Source organism: Sturnira hondurensis, unplaced genomic scaffold (genome assembly GCF_014824575.4).
Source record: "Sturnira hondurensis isolate 20B ecotype Veracruz unplaced genomic scaffold, ASM1482457v3 Scaffold0002532, whole genome shotgun sequence".
In the NCBI taxonomy this organism is placed as follows: Eukaryota; Metazoa; Chordata; class Mammalia; order Chiroptera; family Phyllostomidae; genus Sturnira; species Sturnira hondurensis.
In genome coordinates, this window is record NW_028075163.1 from 76,846 (window position 1) to 97,836 (window position 20,991).

The window sequence follows — 20,991 nt, forward strand, 5'->3', positions numbered from 1 at the left end:
CCTCCACCCTGCACACCCCTCCCCCACCATCTCCCCCTTTCATTCATGTCCATGTGTAACAAGTTCTTTAGATTCTATGTACCATACTATTCTTTCCCTCCTCCCTGTCTATTTTCTACCTACCATCTATGCTACGCATTTGCTGTACCTTCTCCCCCCTTCTCCTCCTCCCACTCCCCTGTTGCTAACCCTCCATGTGGTCTCCATTTCTGTGGCTCTGCTCCTGTTCTACCTGTCCTCTTAGTTTGCTTTTGCTTTAGGTGTGGTTGTTAATAACTGTGAGTTTGCTGTCCTTTCCCTGTTCATATTTTTTATCTTCTTTTTCTTAGATAAGTCCCTTTAACATTTCATATAATAAGGACTTGGTGATGATGAACTCCTTTAACTTGACCTTATCTGAGAAACACTTTAACTGCCCTTCCATTCTAAATGAAAGCTTTGCTGGATAGAGCAATCTTGGTTGTAGGTCTTTGGATTTCATGACTTGGAATATTTCTTTCCAGCCCCTTCTTCCCTATAAGGTCTCTTTTGAGAAATCCACTGACAGTCTGATGGGTACTCCTTTGTAGGTGACTGTCCCCTTATCCCTTGCTGCTTCTAGGATTCTCTCCTTCATTTTAATCTTGGCTAATGTAATTATGATGTGCCTTGGTGTGTTCCTTCTTGGGTCCAACTTCTTTGGGACTCTCTGAGCTTCCTGGATTTCCTGGAAGTCTATTTCCTTTGCCAGATTGGGGAAGTTCTCCTTTATTATTTGTTCAAATAAATGTTCCACTTGTTGCTGTTCCTCTTCCCCTTCTGGTACCCCTATAATTCGAATATTGGAATGTTTAAAGATATCCTGGAGGTTCCTAAGCCTCTCCTCATTTTTTTGAATTCTTGTTTCTTCATTCTTTTCTGTTTGGTCATTTTTTTCTTCCTTCTGGTCCATTCCCTTGATTTGAGTCCCAGTTTTCTTTTCATCACTATTGGTTTCCTGTGCATTTCTCTTCATTTCAATTAGTTTAGCCTTCATTTGTTCCTCTAATTTGTGAGTAAAGTCAACCAGTTCTGTGAGCATCCTGATCACCAGTATTTTGAACTATTCATCTGATAGGTTGGCTATTTGTAGGTCACTTAGAAGTATTATTGGCTTTGGGGCTTTGAGCTGTTCTTCTTGAGCTGTAATGTTTTGGTCTGTTTGCACCTGTTAGGTATGAGGGGCAGAGTCTTAGGTGTTCACCGGGGCAGGGTGACCCAGTTGCTGGGTTGTGAAGCTGTAGATGGGGGCGAGGTCAGAGAGGGGCAATGGCGCTTTTTCCTCTCTCTCTCAGATTTTGGTCCCCTCTGCTGCTTCTTGCAAGCACATCAGGCCCCCCTGGTGCCAGCTCCCAGATGTCTGGGCCTGTGCACCCTCTAGGACCCTGTGGGTCTCTCTAACAAACTCTCTGTGAGCCTGGGGCCTTCTCCCAGCACCTCAACCCCGAAAGTTTTTCTAATTGGTGCTTTTAGGCTTTAATACCTGTCTCTGGGGTCCTAGCCTGTATGGTCTGTCTCACTGCTCACTCCTTTGACTGGTTTATCTGTGTGCAAATGTGTGACCACAGTCAGCCAGCCACCTAGTGCCCCCACTTGCCGCCTTGCACCCGCCCAATGCCACCCCACACCTGGGATCTGCCAACTGCTGCCTGCATGCCTGGGTCAGTCTGGCCACTTTTTCCTGTGTGACCCCTGCTCCACCAGCTGCTGACTCCGCCCCTCTTACTGGTCTGGCTGAATGGTTCATTGTTGTCAGACTTCGATACAGTTCAATTTTCTGTGTTTTGGTTGCGTTTTTGTTACTAAAACTTTGTTGTCTTTAAACTCGGTTGTGCGAGGAAGCACAGTGTTTCCACCCATGCCTCCATCTTGGCCGGAAGCCGTATTTTCTTAAAAGGACCAGTTGTTTCACTTTTTGACATGATGAAAATTTCAGCAGTGGAGACCACAGTGAAATGTCTCCTTCATCTTACAAAGGGAAATCAGGTCTTGCATAAGGTTGAGACTGTGGGCTTAATGTGTGATAGATCACACACACACAAAAAAACCCTAAAACCTACACAAAAAATAAAGAAACATACCTAAATTAATTTCTAGCCACATACTATTTTAGGTTTAGTACATTATTTCTGTAGATTGAAATTTATGAATTTGTAATGTATTCCAGAATTTTGTATCAGTACAAACACTCCTCAATTTCTTAAAACACTTTAAACATATATTGACAAGTCACTAACATTTTGCACGAGTGTTTTTCATAATGTGAAGTATGTCTTAAATGCCCACAAATGTAACTTTGTTCATAGAGGACAGGGAAATTTTCCCTATCAACTTAGATCAATAAAATAGTGAAGTCACCACTGCCAATCATCTCTGCATCAGCAGAATTATAAAAAAGATAAGAATAGCCCTGGCTGGTGTAGCTCAGTGGATTGAACTCGGGCCTGCGAACCACGTGATCGCGGTTTGATTCCCAGTCAGGGCACGTGCCTGGGTTGCAGGCCAGTTCCCAGCAGGGGACTCACGAGAGGCAACCATACATTGATATTTCTCTCCCTCTCTCCTTCCCTTCCCCTCTAAAGATAAATAAATAAAATTAAAAAAAGATAAGAATAGTTCACTCTCCTCCCTTTTAAAGATTCTCAGATTTGGGTCAAGAGTTTCTAAAAACTTCTGGAAGAAATATGTATCTCTGCTGATCTTGGTAGGCTAAGGAGAAACTTATCTGGTACAAGTAATTAGGGAACAATACTTTTATCTCAGTGCATGTGTTGTTCTTAAACAACATGAATAAAAGGAGAGTTCTTTTTCTTCCTCTTCACCAGCACAGATGTCTGCTATTGTTATCAATTAAGCATGTGTTTTTACACATAAACTAAGTGACATTATTATGTGATTAAATTACTTTATAAAAGTTTTATTGAATATTCATGTGTATGTGTGTGTATATATATGTATGTATATATGTACATACCAGCTATATATATATATATATATACACACACATACATACATATATATAATTTGTTACTTCTTGCTTAAACCTTGGGTACCTATCAATCTGAGTCCTTTTTTTTTAACTTCACAATAGTACAGATCTTAACTCATTTAATATTTTCCCATTGATGGCCACTTTGCACTGTAAAATCTCATTTCAAAAGTTGTTGATGTAAGAGTCCTCATCAAGTCTCTGATTTCATGAACAAGCATCAAACTATGAATCTAGAGCAATGCTAAAAGTGAGAATTTCTGGGTTAAAAAGCACGTGTATTTTAAGTTGACGCATGCAACAAAATAGCTGACAGAATACTATACAACTCTAATTTAGGTTACAACACACACAGTATAGTATAGAAATGTGCATTCTCTATACACGTATCAAGCTTTCTAACTCTGACAAGGTGATGAGCACTCTCTCCTTCCATGGTGATGAAAACAACTGTCTTTAGGGTAATCATCTCATCAGCACTGACCCCCTTATTATTTTCTTTGAAGCAAGAGGTGGATTAGTTCCTGGTGAGTCTGCTTAATCTTAACACTGTAGATGATGAGATTGAGCACAGGAGGTACCAGAAGATAGACATTGGCCAGGAGCAGACGGACAGCAGTGCAGCATGCTTCATGAAGTGGTGTACCAGAGCCACACTGATCATGGGTACATAGTACACGAGTACTGCACAGATATGTGATGCACGTGCTCAGGGCCCTCCACCATCCTTCCCCAGAGATAATGCCCAGCACTGCGTAGAGGATCAGCACATAAGAAATGATGATGAACAGCGAGTCCAGACCAAAAGTGGAAGTTACAGTGCAGAGCCCCAGAATGCTGTTGGGCCAAGTGTTGCCACAGGGGAGCTGGATTAGATCTGAGTGAAGACAGTAGGAGTGAGAGAGGACCTTGTGGCCACAGAAGGGCAGATGCATCAGGAGAAAGGGCAGTTGGGAACATGGGCATCACACTCTTCAGTCCAAGAGCAGCACCAGTGCCAGCAATACGGGGCACGGTCAGGATGGCAGTGTATAACAATGGGTTGTAGATGGCCACAAAGTGGTCCACAGACATGGCCAGCAGAACTCCTGATTCCATGATGGAAAAGGAATGTGTGGAGAACATCTGTAAATGGCAGGCTGCAAAGGAGATCTCACTGGCACCAAGAAGGAAGATTCCCAACACAGTGGGCAGTGTAGAAACAGAGACACCAAGCTCTGCAAAGGCTAGCATAGCAAGGAATAGGTACATTGGCTGGTGCAGAGAGGGGCTGTTCTCGATCACTGCCAGAAGCAGACTATTACCCACAAGGGCCACAAGATATATACAGCAGAATGGGAAGGTAAACCAAGGATAAAGGGCCTCCAGCCCAGGGAGGCCAGTAAGAAGAAAATATTCTGGGGTGAGTTGACTTCTGTTGAACATTTCCTTATGTCTGGAGTTTGGGGATGTTGATCTAAGCAGGTGCCAGGGATACAACCTGGAGTGAGACACAAAAGCTAACTGGGGACTGAGAAGGGACCACATGTCATGCTATCTACCACCATCTGCCAACTTACATGCCTCTTCCCTTCAATGACCTATTCCATTTAATCTTTAATCCTAAATAAACTTTTGGAGTTATGACTTGCCAACAAGTATATTTTCAGAATAAGGGAATCTGGTAGAAGAGTTTATTACTCATAATTCAAATTAATCCCCATGCTGATTTCACTGTGTATATTTGGTAGAGATTGAATGTTTTTCATATTTCTATGAGGAGAAGGAATTTTATAACTTAAAGAAGACACCCACATAAAGAAAGCCATAATCTATTAGATATTCTAAAAAACCCCATTAGAACATTTTGGACTTTAAGTGGCTAAAGGGCACAAAGGTCAAGAATAAACTTACTTCAATGTCAGCATAGAATTGCTTAGTAGATAAAAATTCTGAAAGCCGTCCTTGCCACTCTGAGCATCATTGAAGGCTGGTTTCCACTGGAGACACAGAATTTTGAGATTTAGTTGGATAAAACATCTCTGAAATGGGATGTATTCTCTGGGTTCACTCTACAACCTTCTGGACAATCATTTTGGTTTTTAAATATGGCAGGGTGGGCAGTATAGAAAAAAATCATTGTTATAAAGGTTAATGAATAAATGTATTTTGCCCAAAGGAATATTTATTAATGGAAAGAAATATTCTTTCCCTTGGAAAATCCCTCCACTCTTGTCAATCGCCATGTTGCAGGCTAATCAGTGCTTATTGTGTATATGATCACAATACGCAATAGTCCTAGAAGATGGTCCTCAGAACATGATTCTGAAACTGCAGAAATAATGACCAAAATTTTTATTCAGCATGCCTCATGTTAACAGTGCTGATGTCTTCTAAAAAACCTGCCTGGAAGGGCCACCTGAATCTTTTTACATGATCTGAGACAAATATATCTGCTAAGGAGAGAGGGAGAGATCTCTGCATACCAAGAAGATGCAACTATGAGGCAACTTCTACACCTCAGGAGAGAATGTCAATCAAGATCTTTGCTTTAGAAAAAAGTATAAGAGAGGGGAAAATATCTCTCTCTGAAAGGTAGGAGCACAGATCTGATTCAACACTGAAAACAAAAAATCACGATTTAGAAGAAAATGTATTGGAGGTGAGGAAGCTGGAGGTAATGGAAGGTGGGATTACAGTTGACTGTGCAGACATGATTTTAAGTGCTTGAATGCTACTTTCTACTATTCTTTGATCTGAGCTATTCTTTGAGCTGGAATTTTTATATCTGTAAAATGGAGATAATCCTACAGATAACAATATACTACTACTACTACTATTCTTTTAAAGAGTACTATAAACTGCCATAATCTTGAGCTATGAGAAAGTAACATTGCCTCTTCTGGGAGATAGTGGATCCTCAGTGAAGACCTACTGCTCACTGAGGGATAAATATTAGTGATGACATAAGGGCTCTTTGATAAAGAACCATGTCTGATGCCGATATTTTGAGCCAGGTATTTAATTTTTATCCAATTATTTTTCATTCATGTTTTTCTCCCTAGCTTGAAGATATCAGCTTTGCATCTTTATTAAACCGAGCCTTGGAAAGTATCCAGAATGTCTCTAGAAATTATTTGACCCTGCTTTCTGATCCGTGAGGGACACTGCATCTCACACATATTTAAAAGTCTGCTGCTTTTCAAAACTCTCCTGATTATTCCAAAATTTTTCTACATGGGAAGTGAGTCATTGTGTAAAACGGCCACTACTTAGTGCCACCTGCCATGTAAGTGAAAGCAGATGAAATTTGAGGAAGATTCTTCCTGTCCTTTATACAGTTGGTGGGGAGGGGAAAGTGGTTTGGGAATGAACCTAAAGTTTGTATTGTACATCTTCACAAACCAAAACCTTATTGATTAGCATATCAATCATGAAAACAGTGAAGGAATGTGATTCTAAAATATGATATCTGGACACTGCAAAATGGTCTGATGGAGAGGAAATTAGTGGCATCTAATATCATCCATCAATTTGAATTAATAAGGGGAACAATGCTTTTGTGCCCCTGCTACTGTTTAAGATGAAATAAAAATTATTTATAATCCATACGTGTATCCTCTTTGAATGGCACACTTCTTAATGACTATTTAACTCCAACAAGATTTAATTCCTTAACTTGACTACTCCACATAGCCTGACATACCCTAGCTTATCTTTTCTCTCTGGTCATTCCTGTGTTTTGTTTTTTTTGTTGTTTGTTTTTTATTGTTGTTTGTTTTGCTATTTTTTCTTTCCTATTATAAACATGTTGGTTTTCAAACCAACTAAAATTATGTTTCCAAACAAATACATCTTCCACCATTTTTTATAACATCTGGTTCAGATGCCAATTCTGTGATGTCTTTGATCACTTACATGTATAATCATTTCCTACAGCAGACTTTCACAACACTTCCTTTTATTTTAGTTATTTATGTGACTTTTCCCAGTTGTATGAAGCTCTTTCAAAGAAGACCTAGATCTTATATTTTAAATATATCACTTGGGCTTAATACATGGGAAAGGAGAAATCATAAACAAAGCAACAAACAAGTGTTGGAGAGGTTGTGAAGAAAAGAGGACCCTAGTTCACTGTTGGTGGGATTGCAGACTGGTACAACCGCTATGGCAAACAGTAGGGAATTTTCTCAGAAAACAAAAAATGGATCTGCCTTTTGACTCAGCAATTTCACTNCAGAATGTCTCTAGAAATTATTTGACCCTGCTTTCTGATCCGTGAGGGACACTGCATCTCACACATATTTAAAAGTCTGCTGCTTTTCAAAACTCTCCTGATTATTCCAAAATTTTTCTACATGGGAAGTGAGTCATTGTGTAAAACGGCCACTACTTAGTGCCACCTGCCATGTAAGTGAAAGCAGATGAAATTTGAGGAAGATTCTTCCTGTCCTTTATACAGTTGGTGGGGAGGGGAAAGTGGTTTGGGAATGAACCTAAAGTTTGTATTGTACATCTTCACAAACCAAAACCTTATTGATTAGCATATCAATCATGAAAACAGTGAAGGAATGTGATTCTAAAATATGATATCTGGACACTGCAAAATGGTCTGATGGAGAGGAAATTAGTGGCATCTAATATCATCCATCAATTTGAATTAATAAGGGGAACAATGCTTTTGTGCCCCTGCTACTGTTTAAGATGAAATAAAAATTATTTATAATCCATACGTGTATCCTCTTTGAATGGCACACTTCTCAATGACTATTAAACTCCAACAAGATTTAATTCCTTAACTTGACTACTTCACATAGCCTGACATACCCTAGCTTATCTTTTCTCTCTTGGTCATGCCTGTGATTTTTTTATTGTTGTTTGTTTTGCTATTTTTTCTTTTCTATTATAAACATGTTGGTTTTCAAACCAACTAAAATCATGTTTCCAAACAAATACATCTTCCACCATTTTTTATAACATCTGGTTCAGATGCCAATTCTGTGATGTCTTTGGTCACTTACGTGTATAATCATTTCCTACAGCAGACTCTCACAACACTTCCCTTTATTTTAGTTGTTTATGTGACTTTTCCCAATTGTATGAAGCCCTTTCAAAGAAGACCTAGATCTTATATTTTAAATATATCACTAGGGCTTAATAAATGGGAGAGGAGAGATCATAAACAAAGCAACAAACAAGTGTTGGAGAGATTGTGAAGAAAAGAGGACCCTAGTTCACTGTTGGTAGGATTGCAGACTGGTACAACCGCTATGGAAAACAGTAGGGAATTTTCTCAGAAAACAAAAAATGGATCTGCCTTTTGACTCAGCAATTTCACTGCTAGGATTATATCCTAAGAAACCCGAAACACCAACCCAAAAGAACCTATGTACCCCAATGTTCATAGCAACACAACTTAAAATAGCCAAGAGTTGGAGTAAGAGTTTACTCCAGAGGTGTAAACTCTTGTAAGAGTTTACTTCTAGGTGCCCAGAAGTAAATGAATGGATCAAAAAACTATGGTACATTTACACAACGAAATTCTATGCAGGAAAAAGAAAGAAGGAACTCCAGTCCTTTGAGACAACATGGATGGAACTGGAAAGCATTATGCTAAGCGAAATAAGCCAGGCAGTAAAAGACAAATACCATATGATCTCACCTTTAACAGGAGATCACAAACACAGAACACAAAACAAACAAACAAACAAACAAGCAAAATATAACCAAAGACACTGAAATAGAGAACAGGCTGACAGTGACCAGAGGAGAAAGGGGAGGGGATTTCAGGGGAAAATGGAAGGGTTTACAGGATCAAGTATAAAAGATACATGGACAAAAACTGGGGAGGGTGGGAGGGTGGAAACGGGAGGGAGGTAGGGAGAGCTGGGGGGTGGGCTGGAATGGGAGTAAAAGGCAGAAAACCGTACCGGAACAACAATTAAAATAAAAGAAAAAGAAATGGGACTGGAGTGCCAGGAAAGAAGATCCACTCTAATACACACTGTTCTCATTCTAGGCTGGGCATTTGAGGGAGAGCTTACCTGGGTTCTTCCATCAAATGAGAGCTTCTTTGAGGACAGAAAAACAGGATAAATTCTTTTAATTCATTATATACAAGGGGCTGTTGTAGAATATCAGAGATTGTTTTTAATGAATAAGTTTCTTTAACAGGAACATAATCAACAAAAGAAAAAAGCAAACAAAATATAACCAGAGACATTGAAATTAAAAACAATCTAACAATAGCTAGAGGGGAGGGGGAGGGGACAGTAGGGTAAAGAGTTTTCAGAAACTACCACAAAGAACACGTGGGCAAAACCAAAGGGTAGGGTGGAAGCAAGGGAGGGAGGTGGGTTTGGCTGGGGCAAGGGGCAAGGGTGGGGAGAAAATGCAGACAACTGTAATTAAACAACAATAAAGCAATTTAAAAATAAGTGGTGAGAGATAAGTGGGAAATACAGGAGGAAATTAAAGTCTTATGTTATCACGGGAGAGGGCAACTAGAATTATGAGAAAAGAAAAGAAATGCAATGATTTGGTACTATGTGTCTGGTATCCTGGAAGGGTACCTGTGTGCATGTTGCCTTTGTACATGTCATCTTATTTATTTTTAAAATACTCAAAATGACCAAATCATACCTATTTTACAACTTGGGAGAGTGAGCATTCATTGTTTCAAGTGACATGCCAGAATCCAGTGGCAACACTCAAGATAAACTTAAGATAAAAAAGAAGCCTGACAAAGGCTATTATACAAGGAAGCCAGTTAGAACAAAGGAGATGGAATGAAGATGAGGTTGAGCCAGCCAGAGAGAGAAATGAGGGATAAGTGAAAAGCATAGGTTATCAAGGATTTGTGTTTGAGAATGACCGGGCCCTAATGGATGTGTAGCTCTCAGCATGGAAGAAAGGAGACAAGACTTATTGGTACAGAAGGTGAAGGAAAGGAGGGTAAATAGGCCTATGAAATGAAGATGGGTTTAAAAAACTGAATTAAATATCTAGTTTAAAAGGAACTGGATTCGGGGGCTAAATGGAGATTTCCCTGTCCCAGGTTCCCTAATAAACACAGGAGATAGGTAAAATAGACCTAGTGTTCCTCTACCACAGTAAGGCTTTCTGGACAAAAGCTCCTGGCTCTGTGGATCTGAACAAATTTCCCAACCTCCTAGTCCCGTAGGCTGAATTTCAGGGCAAGCTCCACGCCTCCTCTGTGTAAGCCCACCTGTCCTGTGTTTGGTCTCGGGCCTGGCCTCCAGCTCACCACCTGGAGGCATGAGCTGACTTGTTATTTATCACAACTCCAGAACTAGCCCTTTCCTTCTCCTATTTGACAACTAATCCCCTGGGAGACATGGACCAACCAGCCCCAGAAGAACATGCTGCCTCTGAGCCTGCAGGAATAAATAGGCCAAGAAAGGAAGATCCCAGTATATGCTCTCTGGGGAACCAAGTCAAATTCTGGGAAAATATAAAATAAGATGACACATGTGTGAGTTTGTATGGATATGTCTGTGTGAGCATGCATTTATATGCATATACAAGTATGTAAATTTACATAAATATATACATGCACACACGCATAGCCATGCTCCTTTATGTGAAATTTTGTTCCCAAGTTTGTATGAATGTATGAGCATGCATATCTTCCCATAATTAGATTTACCTTGGCTGTATATTCATGTAGAAGGCACTATGACAGAATAATGTCCTTGAGTTGCTAACCTGGGAGATAATCCCCAGATCTGAAGAAAAAGTGCAGTCCACATCTGCATATGTACATGCATGTATTGTATTTATCAACACACACATGTGTTTGTACAGTATTATAGGTTTGCTTCAAGGTCCTTTTAAAATAATCTGAAAACTGTTTTACATCCTAACCCTTATTGGTCAGGGACATTTCTGTGTCCCATGGGCACAGGCAAAAATTGCTTTGTGCTGAAACTGGTAAATTGTGACTCTGAATTTACACCTTTCACACAGAACTCAATGTCCTTTTCTTAGGTGAGTGACTTAAGAACATACTGTCATATTGCCACATTCTCAATCTCAATATTACTTGCTGTGGTTATAATCTAGGCTTTTATGTCTCTCCTGACTAAGTTTCCTGTAGTTTGGGTTCTGAGAAAGCAGGAAGCTTGTTTACTGTGTCAACCCAGCTCAAAGTCCAGGTCATATTGCACCCTGCATGGACTTTTCCCGAATCAGCCACAGAACTTAAATTAAAACACCTGAGGTCACTGGCTGTTTTTTTCTCTCTTAAATTTTACTAGTTCACCATGAATACATAAATGGTCTCCAAACTAATTTCATTTCCTTAAAAATCAGAAAAACTGTACTTGCTTCACAGAACAAACATTTTTAATGAGAAAAATTAATTGGACAAATCTAAAAAATACTAGGCACTCAAAATAGTATCTGATTGTACTTTATCACAAGCAGAATTCTATGGCAAAAAATCATTTCCAGTTTCCTTTATTATTAACCCTTGGCTTTCTTTAACTCTCTTCTTCCTCGTTCCCTTGTCCCTGAAAACTGCTGTTGATACTTTGTCTTGAGCCAGGCACTGACACTGCCAGGGACTGTACCTGCCATGGATCTGAGAGCTGGTGTGAACTGCATTCTCCGTAGATGATGATCTGGCCCAGCCTTCCCCGACGTGGAATCCCCATTTCCAGCCAGATCAGGCAGGTCTTTGCAGCCAGAGTTGCCAGGGTAACTCTCTTATTTTTCAGCTGTTCAGTTGCTGCTGTGTTCTGAATTTTCACTAAGGAATTGAAAGTCTCATCGTGTAAGACACTCATGGCAGTGCCTTTGATCACGTTGTATTCTAAAGGCTCCTGAGTAGGAGTCCTAATCTAGTCCGGTTGTCAAGGCAAATGCCCATGGATTTCAGCAACCTCGATTAATTTAGGTGATGGAAGCATCATATTTTTCACTGCCTTTATAATCTTTGTGTCATTTATGATTCCTTGTTTTCTAAATATAAAGATGATAATGAAGCAACTATGTTGTGATAAGGAGTTCTTTTCCCAAAATTAAGTATGTGCTCAGCACCCAGGTTTTCCAACACACATTTAGAGGTAAGGTTTCCTGTTCCTTCTCTGTAGCTACCTCAACTTGCACCAAGAATTCCATCTTTTCCATGAAATTAACCAAAGATTAAGTGTTCTCTGTTTAATAACAGCTTATATGTGTTCAGTCTTTATGTTTTCGCTACAGCTTACACTCCAGTCCTGAGTATGTCTTCCTATTTTATGTAAACATAACAATCTGTTAAACAAGAATTAGGAAGTATGTTTTATCAGTGGGAATCAGAAGAGGATAAGCATGTCATGGATGAAAGATTGGGTTAAGAACTGAAGCAAATATTTCATAATAGCAAGCTATTTGAACTTATTTTATTTCTCTGGCTGCTTTCCAATCATCATATTTCAGATGCCTGGCTGGAGGAAGCCATTGTTATTTGTATATTCTTAGCAATGCTTATTTACGTAAGAGTTTTTAGAAATATTTGCCAATGCCATTAAGTTGTCATGAGCTTTACAGACATCCTGATTCTGAGGATGAAGAACCTGGGTTTTAGGTTTACCAAATTTAAAAACATGTTAACTCATTCTTACAATGGTAATCAAAAATCAAAATTAAACTATGAATTCATTGTTATTGCATTTATCACACATTAAAATGAAAACATTGGTTCAATTCACAGCATTGGATTATGTTATCCTAGTCTCAAGAGTCTCTGCTGTGGTAAACCATGACACCCTGAATTCATCTGCTTAGCTCTTCAACTGGGGGCAGCATTTGGTCCCCTCTTAGGAATAGATACTGGGAGGTTTGTTCGCTTTTCAGTCTGTTCAGCAATTTACTTGTTAGGATGGAGTGACAGCTTTCATGCTCCTTATATGTGAAATCAAAAACCAGAAATGTTCTCTCTCTTTTGTATAAATGCTCTCCTCATATGTGTGTGATAAACTCATATTCTTTTTTATTTTTATTTTTATTTAATTATTAAGTACAGTTTTCTCTCTTTTACTCCCATCCCAGCCCACCCCCCCCCCGCCAGTGCTCCCCACCTCCCTCCCATTCCCCCCCCCACTTTAGTTTTTCTCCATGTGTCCTTTATACTTGTTCCTGTGGTTTCTTCCCCTTTTCCCCTGTGATTCTCTCCACTCTCCCCTCTGGTCCCTGTCTGTCTGTTCTGTATTTAAGTGTCTTTGGTTATATTTTGCCTGCTTGTTTATTTTGTTGTTTAGCTTCCTGTTAAAGGTGAGATCATATGGTATTTGTCTTTCACCACCTGGCTTATTTCACTCAGCATAATGCTTTCCAGTTCCATCCATGCTGTTGCAAAGGGTAGGAGCTCCTTCTTTCTTTCTGCTGCCTAGAATTCCATTGTGTAAATGTACCATAGTTTTTGGATCCATTCATTTACTGATGGGCACCTGGATTGCTTCCAACTCTTGACTATTGTAAATTGTACTTCTATGAACATTGGGGTGCATAGGTTCTCTTGGATTGGTGTTTCAGGGTTCTTAGGATATACTCCTAGCAGTGGAATTGCTGGATCAAAAGGCAGATTCATTTTTAGTTTTCTTAGAAAATTCCATACTGTTTTCCATATGGTTGTACCAGTCTGCAATCCCACCAACAGTGAACTAGGGTTCCCTTTTCCCCACAACCTCTCCAACATTTGTTGTTTGTTGCTTTGTTTATGATGGCCATTCTGACCAGTGTAAAGTGGTATCTTATCGTGGTTTTAATTTGCATCTCTCTGATAGCTAGTGATATTGAGCATCTTTTCATGTGTCTCTGGATCCTCTGTATGTCCTCCTTGGAGAAGTGTCTGTTCAAGTCCTTTGCCCATTTTTTAATTGGGTTGCTTGTCTTAGCGTGGAGTAGTGTGAGTTCTTTGTATATTTTGGAGATTAAACCTTTGTCTAAGGTATCATTGGCAAATAGGTTTTCCCATACAGTTGATTCTCTTTTTATCTTAATACTGTTTTCTTCAGCCATGCAGAAGCTTTTAATTTTGATGAGATCCCATTTGTTTATTCTTTCCTTTATGTCCCTTGCTCTAGGGGACATATCAGTAAAAATATTGCTGCGTGGAATATCTGAGATTTTCCTGCCAATGCTCTCCTCTAGGGCTTTAATGGTTTCATGGCTTATATTTACGTCTTTTATTCACCTTGAATTTATTTTGGTGTATGGTGTAAGTTGGTGCTCAACTTTCATTTTTTTTTTTTGCACATAGCTGTCCAGTTCTCCCAACACCCTTTGCTGAAGAGGCTATTTTTACTCCGTTTTATGTTACTGTCCCCTTTGTCAAACATTAGTTGCCTGTAGAGACTTGGGTTTACTTGTGACCTCTCTGTTCTGTTCCATTGGTGTATGTGTCTGTTTTCATGCCAGTACCAGGCTGTTTTGATTACAGTGGCCTTGTAATACAGTTTGGTATCAGGTATTGTGATCCCTCCTACTTTGTTCTTCTTTCTCAAAGTTGCAGCTGCTATTCAGGGTCTTTATGGGGTAACCTCATACTCTTCTGCTGTTCTTTTTATTTCATTCATCTTCCCTGTAGTTTCTACTAAGTTGCCCTCTTCTAAATGAACTGTAAATGCTATGGTATTTTAATATTCTGTTCAGGAAACCCTCATTTTTAAATTTACTTTTCCAACATATTATTTTTGTTTTTATGAACTTAAATAACCACTATATACTAATGACTCACAAAATTGCATTTCTAAGTTCAAAACTCAATCATCCAAATAAAAACTGACCTCATCCCTTGATATCTTTCAGATATTTCAAAGCTAACATGCTAATAACAATATTCTTAATCTTATTCCCTAGATTTATTTCTTCACAATGCCAGTTTTTCTCATCTTGTTAACTTGTATTGCCATCTGTTACTCAAGCTAGAAGTCTGTGCATCATCTTTGTCTTTTTCTTTTCTGCTCACATTTATGTTTAACTAATCAAATTCTTTAGTTTCATTTTTTAAATATTTTTAAAATTAAAGTATAGTGGACATATACTACCATATGAGTTTCAAGTGTATAACACTTATACACCTCAAAAAGTGATTACCACAGTAAGTCTAGTAGTCATTTGTCATTGTACAAAGTTTTTACAGTGCTCTTGGCCGTATTTCCTATCCTGTACTGTATCTCTATGAACTATTTATTTTATAATTGGAAATTTGTACATGTTATTACCCTTCACATTTTCATTCAGTCCCCCAACCCTCTCACCTCTGGTAACCATCAGTTTGTACTCTATGAATCTGTTTTATGTTTTGTGTGCTTATTTGTTTTTTTAGATTCCATATCTATGTGAAATCATAAGGTATTTTTTTCTTTCTAACTTATTTTACATAGTACAATAGCATTTAGTTCCTTCTTGCAAACTGCAATATTTTATTCTTTTTTATAGCTATATTTTGTATATATCTCCCTAGGCAAGGACCACCAAAGAAAAATAAACAAATGGAATTACATCAGACTAAATAGCTTTGTATAGCAAAAGAAGCCACCAACAAAACCAATAACCTATTCTAGAAATGGGAGAAGATATTTGCAAACGATGTGTCTAATACAGTTTGATATTCAAAGTGTATAAAAATCTTGCACAACTCAAAACAACCTGATTAAAAAATAACCATTTGATTTCAATAGACATTTGAAGACATTCAAATAGACATACGATAGACAACAGACAATAGACATTTGAAAACAATAGACATTCAAAGGAGACATACAAGTGGCCAACAGACACATGAAAAAGTGCTCAGTATTACTAATTATCAGGTAATTGCATATCCAAACCACAGTGAGATATCACCACATGGATATCAGATTGTCTATTGTCATAAAAACAACACTTAAGTAGTGCTGGTGAGAATGTGGAGAAAAGAGAATGCTCATGCATTGCTGTTAGGATTGTAAACTGTTACAAAAATTAAGGAAAACTGTGGAGTTTCCTCAAAAAATTAAAAATAGAACTACCATATGCCCCAGCAATTTAATTTGACTCTTAGATATCTATCTGAAGGAACAAGAATACTCATTTAAAAGATATATACAGCTCCATGTTCACTGTAGCATTATTCATAATAGCCAAGATTTGCAAGCAACCTCACTGTCCATTGATCAATGAATTGATGAAGGAAATGGGACCTAAACATAATGCAATATTTCTGTAGGTGTATTTTATAATATCTCCCTCACTGTCATCATAGTCCCTCTAACATTCATCTGAACTCCTTGAATACCACATAACTGACCTATCATCTCTTTTGTCTTCCTTCAAGTCATTCTCCACAAAACCGCCATAATTCTTTTTGATGTCACATTACTCATCATGAAAATCCAATTTCTTTGCATTGATTAAATAGTTTGATATCTGCTTACATTGGAACTGGTTCTTTTTGACGCTAATTCTTTCTACCTATATTACATCTGTTATTCCAAAGAAACACTTTTCTCATATATTCTCCTTTTCATTCTTAGTATGGGTAACCTTTTACAAGTTGTACATTTCAACTAAAATAAGTGATCTCCAAGCTAGACAATACAAATATGTCTCCTTTTCTGTTTGACCATTGTGCCCCATACATACAGCATAGTATCTGGTAAATAATAGTCATTCAAAAGTGTATTTGTTGAAGGATAAAATTAATGAATGAGCAATTCAATGTACTCCAAAGAAGAAAATGATTTCAACTATCTCCTGTTCTTTTGTTCTCCTGGTGAGTTGTCACAATCCATGTTTTCATTAGAAAACTTTTCTCCTCAAGAGCAAACCATATTGACTCACCATTTCCAAGGACTCTTTTTCATAGTTCAGCTTAATCATATTCAAGGAAAGAGTGACAATTCTGCAAGGTGACAGTGTTTTGATAATACACCTTCCTATGCGGCCCAAAATTTGGGCTTATTTTCTATAGGTCTTCTGGTCAACAAGTGAAGTTTAGTTTCAATTCTGCTTTACAGACTAGATCCTGTGCTGAACACAAACTAACTGTAATGGAAAACAAGATGATGGTTCTACTCCTCATGGAGCTAATGGTCTAGTGAGCAGAGCAAGCATAAATCAAGCAGTTCTTACCCATTTTCCTAAGGAGTTTAGTAGGCGAATAATGGGGCACACAAGAAACTATCACAGGGGGATCTAAAATCATCCTGGAATCAATAAAAGGCTTTTCTGTGAAAGCTATTTTAATATTGAAATTATTGAATTTATTAGGGTGACATTGATTAACAAAATTATGCAGCTTTCAGTTGTACAATTCTATAATACATCATCAGTATATTGCATCATCTGTAATACTTAGGGTGTGTGTTCACCACCCTAAGTCAAGTCTCCTTCCCTTTATCCTCTTTTCCCTCCCTCCATCTCCCTGTGGTAATCACCATACTGTTGTCTGTGTGTATGACTTTTCTTTACTTAATCTTTTCTGTTTAGCTGCCCAATCCCCTCTCCTCTGACAGCTGTCAGTCTGCTCCATGTATCTATGAGTTTGCTTCTCTTTTGTTTGTTAGTTTATTTTGTTCATTAGATTTCACATATAAGTGAAGTCATATGACATTAGTTTTCTCTCACTTGGCTTATTTCACTTAGCATATTCTCCAGGTCCATTTGTACTGTTGCAAATGGTAAGATTTCTTTCTTTCTTTTCTTCTTCTTACTCTTCCCCTTCTTCTTCCTCTTCTTCCTCTTCCCCTTCTTCTTCTTCTTCTCCTTCTTCTTCTCCTTCTTCTTCTTCTTCTTCTTCCTCTTCCTCTTCCTCTTCTTCTTTTGGCTGAGTAGTGTTTCATTATGTAAATGTACTACAACTTTTTTATCCACTCATCTACTGTGGGGACTTGGGCTGTCAGGAATTTTGATGGCTGTAATTTCACTGTGATTGCAGTGAAATTATGACTCCCAAGCACCATTGCTGCTTGGGGTTCTTGATAATGGTGTCATCCCTAGTAGTTTAACAGCAAGATCTACTTTCATGGGGCCACCCCAGGGTAAAATCAGCTTTTTGATATCTGCAAAATACCCTTGTTGTCTTCATACTCTCCCAACAGTGAGCCATTTCTCTCTTTTGAATCTTCCAAAATTAAAAAAATTGACTCTTTTAAATCTCTTTGGTTGAAACACTCAGCATTGCCTTCCTTCTGAACTTGAACTGAAACAGATGAACAGGGAGAAATTATACAAAGAGAGGTGTGCTAAAGGAAGGGCTTACTAAGAAAAAGAAAACAATGCAGGCAAACCATGAGAGATAAGAGATCTTTTTCTTTGAAAGAACAAAAATCCAGTATTTGGGGGCAAAGAAGAACCTGATAAAAGGTTACTAGGAAAATACCAGAGTTCCATAAGTATAATACACTACTGTATCACAATTGGCAATCAAAATATTTCATAGCCTACCACTGAACACCATGAAGTGAGAACTTCTTCAGGTTCTTGTCCTGCTACCAACACATTTATATCTGATTTATCACCCTGACACTTTCCTTCCTGGACACATAACATTATTCGTCCTTGCCCAAAACTTACCACCACCTATTTTATATGGCTGGCACTTTGGCTTCTTCTGTGAATCTTGACTCACCAATCCCATCTACTTTTTTCTTTATCTTTCTCCTCTTCTTCATTACTTTTCATTATTATAATGTAAACATACAGATTTATCTATTTAAATTTTTGCCATCATATAATTCACCTATCATTCTATATATTTTTCTTCTGTTTTTCCCCACATTTTTGTATTTTTGTTCAAATATAGTTGTTTCCATTTTCCCACCACCACCCCAGCCATCCCCCTTTCCACACTTGATTCTACCCCCCTTTGGTTTTTCCATGTGTCCTTTATGCTTGTTCCTGAAAACCCTTCCCACTTTCCCCCTACTATCCCCTGCCATCTCCCCTCTGATAAAGATAACCAGAGACACTGAAATTTTTCTTTCACTTTAAATCTAAGTTTCTTGGATGGATGTTTTATATTTGCAATTATAATTTTAAGACACTTTAATAACAGTGATAGAAAGGAATAAATGTGGATAACATAATCAAGTATATTTGTACAACTGGATAATTAAAGAAAGTTGAAGAAAAATATGGTAGGATCTCAGGACTTATTTCTGTCTCAGATTACGAAATGGACAAGTGAAGTTAAAAAGAAAAGCAAATTAGAAAGATTTTTTGAAATTTACAATGAGGTTATCTTTGATAGATGGATATAGCATAATATTATATTGTGAGAAATGGTGGTAAATTTATTAGTCAATCCAACAAATATAAAGTGAGTATTCATTTTTCCATATTATCACACAAAATTATCCCTAACAAAGTTATTATAGAAATAGAGTTCTAACAGATCAGTACAGAAGAAAATACAAAAATTGTGTTGAAAATGGAAACATTTATGTAAAACAAATCATTCTTTTTACTGTAAGAAAATAGTGATTGTATGTTTATAAGGATATATTAAGTAGCCATAAGCATCAACTATATTTGATTTTTACATTAGAGTCAATTCATAATGTACAATCAATTGATCAAACTAAAAATGAACAAACAGAAATTGCACTGCTTTAAGAGGGCTCTAAAAAGTAGTGTTCATATATTCCCTATTTTGAACAATGTGGTCCATGCCCAATGTCTCAGTGCATATTCCCCAGTGAAAAAACCTTGAGAATGGCCCTGCGGATTTGCTGGGTCTTGATGCTATAGATGACTGGGTTCATCAGGGGCGGGAAGAGCACAGACACAGTGCCCATGAGGGTGTGCGTCAGCGGTGAAGTATGGTGCCCGAATCTGCACACAATGGACAGCCTAGCACAGGCACATAGAAGCAGAGCACAGCCAGAATGTGGGAGACAGAGGTATTGAGGGCCTTAAGCCTGCTGAGGCAATGGCCAGCACTGTGTGGAGTATGACAGTGTAAGAGAGCAAGATAAAAAGGACATCAGAGCCCATGGCCAGCATGATGATGCACAGCCCACAGAGTCTGTTGAAACGTGTGTCAGAGCAGGCCAGGCGGATCATGTCCTGGTGAAGGCAGTAAGCATGGGACAGTGCCCCAGGGTGACAGTAGTCAAATTTCAGTAGGTGCAGTGAAGGTGCAGCAGTCATGGCAGCACTTGGCATGCCCAGCACAAGCCCTGCCAATGCCACACGAGGCCCAGTGAGCACAGATGCATAGCGTAGTGGGAATCGGATGGCCACTAGGCGGTCTAGAGCCATAGCAAAGAGCACGGCTGACTCCATGAAAGAAGGAGTGTAGAAAATGTTGTTGAAGAACACATGGCACCAGGCGCACCATCTGAGCATCAAACCACAGCACTCTCAGCATTGAGGGAAGAGTGGACATGCATAGGCCCAAGTCTGTCACAGCCAGGATGGCCAGGAAGTAGTACATGGGCTGGTGGAGAGAGGAGTCAGTACGTACCAGATGCAAGATGGTGGTGTTACCCAGGATGGCCACGAGGTATCCTGCAAAAATGGGCAGTGATATTCAATGGTGAGCCCATTCCAGGCCTGGGAAGCCTGTCAGCAGGAAGGTAGAGAAGCTCAAGTTGGTACTTGGTAAGATGGGCATCCTCATTCTCAGGAAGCCTACTCACTCTGACAAAGGTGACAGAGTGATTGAACATGACCAGATCAGTAAGTATGAGCAGTCCTGCTATTATTAGACACCAATCCCCTGCTGGCTGGTCTGGCCTCTGCATACTCTGGAACTCAGTGACCTCTCAATGAACAACAGCCCTCACAAGCAGCTTGTGTTTTCCTGCTTTCCCCCTTCTTTCTTTCATTTCCATCTAATCCTTTTCCTACATCAATGACATTAAGCCTCAACAAATGTTTTCCCTCTCTTGTTCTTGAGCACCAGGTAAAGAGGCTTTTTTCTCCTCCTAGAAAAATCTTTAGAGCTCAATTGAACAGAGTGTGCAGATTCTCAAAAATTAGTTACTTTCTTTTTTGTATATTCTCTGCAA

The 20,991-nt window shown here is 38.7% G+C and overlaps 2 pseudogenes; both read right to left on the reverse strand.

Annotated features, from left to right (window-relative positions):
• Positions 1–3,498: 3,498 nt before the first annotated feature.
• Positions 3,499–4,432, reverse strand: LOC118982895 (olfactory receptor 51I2-like; annotated as a pseudogene).
• A 15,224-nt stretch (positions 4,433–19,656) lies between these two features.
• On the reverse strand, positions 19,657–20,600 carry LOC118982865 (olfactory receptor 51L1-like; annotated as a pseudogene).
• Between the last annotated feature and the right edge of the window lie 391 nt (positions 20,601–20,991).